This window comes from Aegilops tauschii, chromosome 2 (genome assembly GCF_002575655.3).
Source record: "Aegilops tauschii subsp. strangulata cultivar AL8/78 chromosome 2, Aet v6.0, whole genome shotgun sequence".
Classification (NCBI taxonomy): Eukaryota; Viridiplantae; Streptophyta; class Magnoliopsida; order Poales; family Poaceae; genus Aegilops; species Aegilops tauschii.
The window spans coordinates 595,118,767-595,123,613 of NC_053036.3; positions in this window are offsets into that span (position 1 = coordinate 595,118,767).

Below are 4,847 nucleotides of genomic sequence, written 5' to 3' on the forward strand. Positions count from 1 at the left end.
GTTGATGTCTTTTTCTTCTTCTACTTTTGCAGAGTCCAACGCCGCCCTGCAGCAGCAGTTGGGCGAAGCCAACACCGTGCTGCGTGCCAAGGAGGCGGACTGCGGCAAGCTGGCCGAAGAGCGTGATCGGCTAGTCACGCAGCTGGCGGAGCAGGCGGAGCTTCTCAAGAAGACCCAGAAGGAGGCGGAGGACAAGGAGGCCGGTCTCCTTGTTCAATTCGAGACCGAACGCTCCGCCTGGACCGACAAGGAGGCTTTGCTGACCGCCGGCTTCGGCAAAATTGAGGACATGGTCGACAGTGAGCTTCCTTCTTTTTTCTACTTCGAGTTGCCGGCTGCTGACCAAGCCGGCCTCTTGTCTCTAACTTTGGCTCTTTTGCTTTCCAATTGAGCAGACTTCTTCCCTGGTCATTTTGACGCCGCCAACCAGGCCATCGAGGCTGATCGTGAAGAGCGAAGGGCGGAAGGTGCGCAGATTGCTGCCAACGCCCCCGGACCCTCAGCGAGCAGCTCCTCAGCATCCAGGCCCGTCTTCGGCCGGCTCATCGGATACTGCGCCGTCTTCAGCGTGTCGGCGCCCAGGCGATCGCCGCCCTGTGGCCGGACATGCCGGCTCCACGCACACCCAGCCGGACCGCCGACTGGCTAGAGGTGGCAGCCGGCCGCCTTGAGGCCTGGAAGGGTTCCTCGGCCCGGGCTGGGGCACGCTGGGCCTTGGAATTCGTCAAGGTGTGGTATCCTGGGCTAGATCTAGCCCAAATGGCCACGCTTCGACTGGAAGCCCGAGAGGAGCTGGCAGCGGTGGAGCGTGATCTTGTCCAGCGGGCCGCGGCCATTGCCGAGTACACCAACACCGGCATCTTCGTCCCGAAGCTGGCTGAGAACGGCACTGAGGCGCCGCAGGAGTAGTTCGGGCTGAACCCAGAGGATGGCGAGGACTCGGCCTAAGTGATCGACTCTAGCGACGAGGGAGAAGGAGGGGAGGAGAAGGAAAGTGAAGAGGAGGAGCCAGAAGTTGGAGCAGACGGCCAGCCTCAGCTCGACCGTGCCTCTAGCAACGAGCCACGCCCGAGCGAGCCGGCTGCTGCTGAAGGCGACCAAGCGGAGACCGACCAGCCGGCCGCTCCACCAACTGGCACCATCGACTCCACCGTTCCGCCGAACCCGTCTGCTGCTCCCTAGGCTGCCAATTTACCTTTTGTTTTTACCTGCTTACCAGTCTCGACAAACTTTGTTAACTTCACACAATTCCACTCGCGGGGTGTATTTCAAACTCCTGTTGAATGTTGGCCAAGGGCCTTTTGGTATGTAAATATGCTTGACGGGTTCTATCTTTCCTTGCTTTCTGCTCTTTGGCTTTTTTCCTTTGCCGCCTTCCCTCGGTTGCCGTCTTGCCAGCCGAACAGCCGCTCTGCGGACTGTGGCTGGGTCAAGTACTTAGCCACTTCCGGGGAGGCAAGTACTTGGCCGATTAGAGTTTTCTAGTAAGTTAAGTAGAAGCTGGCCAGCCGGCTGCTTAGGAGCCGGTCGGCGAAGCAGGAAGCCGGCTTGAACTATGTGCATGCTTTGGGTCCTTAGCCATTTTTCATGCGAACACCCTTTCTTCCTTAACTCCTGCCCACCGGACAGTCGCTCCGCGAGCTGCGGCTTCTGGCAGGGGAAGGCCTAAGTGCCAACACATTACTTGTCCGGCTGCAGGAAGCACTACATAGTACAAGGCGGCGAGTCCCCGGGTCGACTGGTCGAACCCGGTGCCAGGCGGACTAATGAAATAACACAATGACAGGCATAATACTTATCATATAGATAAAAGAGGGCAGCCCCCGAGCTCTTCTCGGGGGACCCGGAGTCTTCGTACTTAATACAAAAGTTGGCGTGGTACATACTGCATCAATTATAAAACCTTTGAAGGAGGTTTGCATTCCATGGTCGCTCCGTCTCCTTGCCGGAGTCGTCTCTTTTGCGTGCTCGAGGCTTCTGAGCATCGATCAGGTAGTAGGAGTCGTTGCCCAACACCTTGCTGATGATGAAGGGGCCCTCCCAAGGTGCCGAGAGCTTGTGCTGGCCGGCTATTCGCTGGATCAGCCGGAGCACAAGGTCTCCCTCTTGGAAGGATCTTGGCTTGACCTTCCGGTTGTAGTATCGACGCAGGCTCTGCTGGTAGATGGTGGACCGGCTGAGTGCCAACAGCCGGCCCTCTTCCAGCAGATCGACACCGTCTTCTCGTGCTTTTTTTGCCTCCTCTTTGGTGTACATGGTGACTCGAGGGGAGTCGAATTCTATGTCCGTCGGGATGACGGCTTCGACACCGTAGACGAGGAAGAAAGGCGTGAAGCCGGTTGACTTGTTGGGAGTTGTGCGCAGGCTCCAGAGCACGGCCGACAGCTCATCGAGCCAACAGCTGGCCGAACGCTCCAGAGGCTCGACCAGTCGGGGCTTGATGTCGGACAAAATGAGGCCGTTTGCTCGCTCCACCTGGCCGTTTGACTGTGGATGGGCAACGGACGCTAGGTCCAGTCAGATGCCCTGCGTTGCGCAGAAACGGGCCAAGGCGCCTTTGGCAAAGTTTGTGCCGTTGTCGGTGATGATGTTGTGTGGTATGCCATACCGGATGGTGATGTCGGAGATGAAAGTCACAGCAGTCGGAACATTCAACTTCTTAATTGGCTTTGCTTCTATCCACTTGGTGAACTTGTCCACCGCGACAAGCAGAGAAGTCATGTCGCCGTGCGCCGTCTTGAATGGTCCCAACATGTCCAGGCCCCAGACGGCAAAGGGCCAGGCAATGGGGATGGTCTTGAGTGCCAAAGCCGGCTGATGTGACTTGGAGCGGAACTTCTAGCACCCTTTTCATTTCTGGACCAATTCTTTGGCGTCTTCTAGAGCAGTCGGCCAGAAAAAACCGTGGCGGAAAGCTTTGGCCACAAGTGCCCTTGAAGCTGCGTGGTGACCAAACTCGCCTTGATGGATATCTTTGAGGATTGCTTGGCCTTGCTCTGGCTCCACGCAGCGCTGATAAATACCAGTGACACTGCGCCTCACAAGTTATCTGTTGACAATGGTGTAAGCCGCTGCCCGACGTTGCACTTGTCGGGCCGAGATCTCGTTAGTCAGCAACTCCTTGTTCACCAGAAAGTTAAGGATGGGCTGAGCCCAGGAAGGTGCTGCAATTTCTTCGACTGCTAGGATTGCTACTTGCACGAGGGCGGTTGGGCCGGGAGGCGGCGGGTTGGAGTCAGCTGCCGCTTGCTGTGTCGAGGAAGTCCCCGGGCCGACTGCTGCAGTCCCCTGGCCGGGTTCTGAAGTCCCCGGGCCTGGTGCGGCTGGTGCAGTTCCTGGGTCGCCTACCGAATTCCTCGTGCCGGCTGCTGGGGTCCTCAAGTCGGATCCGACTGCTTCAGGAGGAGCCGGCACAAAGATGGAATCCGACTCTGGCGATGGCTTGACAGACGGCTTGAGGAGGTGTTGCAGGGCGACGCCGGCTGGTATTGCTTGCCGGGTGGAGCCGATACGCGCCAAGGCGTCAGCTTGCTCATTATCATTTCTTGGCACATGGAGGAACTCGCACCCCTCAAAGTATCCACTGAGTTGCTGGACGAGGAAACGGTAGCTCACCATGTTTGCATCCTTGGTGTCCCAGTCGCCGGATGACTGCTGGACCACCAAATCGGAATCACCATAACACAGGATTCGGCGGATGCCGAGTTCCTTGGCAAGCCGGAGCCCGTGAATGAGCGCTTCGTATTCAACAACGTTGTTAGAGGTGGCAAAATGGACTTGCAGCACATATCTGAGCTTGTCGCCTTTGGGAGATGTGAGGACAATGCCGGCTCCCAAACCGGTGCGCATTTTGGAACCATCAAAGTGCATTCACCAATGGGTGGAGTCGGGCGCTGGCGGCAGGTACTGGGTCTCGGCCCAATCGACGAGGAAGTCGGCCAGTGCTTGTGACTTGATGGCGGTGCGAGGCTGGTAGTATATGGTGTAGGGGGCCAAATCTATGGCCCATTTGGCCACTCGTCCTGAAGCATCTCGGCTTCCAATGATCTCGGCAAGTGGAGCAGTGCGAACCACAGTGATTGGGTGCTCTTGAAAATACGGCTTCAGCTTCTTAGCGGCAAAATGTACACCGTAGCACATCTTCTGGTAGTGGGGGTGATTCTGCTTGGAGGCGGACAGTACTTCACTCAGGTAATATACGGGCCTCTGGACTGGTAGCGCTTTGCCTTCTTCCTTGCGTTCCACAACTATGACTGTGCTGACCACCCGGCTGGTGGCGGCGATGTAGAAGAGCATGGGCTCTTTAGGAGTCGGAGCCGCCAGGACAGGCGGAGTGGTCAACATCTTCTTGAGCTGTAGAAAAGCTTCATCTGCCTTGTCATTCCACTCGAAAAAAGTGGTCTTCTTCATGAGCTGGTACAGGGGAAGAGCCTTCTCGCCCAGCCGACTGATGAAACGGCTGATGGATGCCAAGCAGCCGGTGAATTTTTGCACGTCCAGCAGTCGGGTGGGCACCTCCATCCTCTCGATGGCCTTGATCTTCACAGGGTTGCATTCTATGCCGCGATCTGAGACCAGGAAGCCAAGGAGCTGGCCGACTGGTACCCCGAAGACGCATTTCTCCGGGTTGAGCTTGATCTGGAATCGGCGCAAGTTTTCAAAGGTCTCCTTGAGGTCTTCTAGTAGCGTTCCACGCTTCTCCGTCTTCACCACAACATCGTCCACATAGATGTGGGCGTTTCTGCCGAGTTGCTTGAGGAGACACTTCTGTATGCAACGCTGAAACGTGGCGCCGGCATTCCTCAAGCCGAACGTCATGGTCAGGTAACAGAAGGCTCCGAATGGCG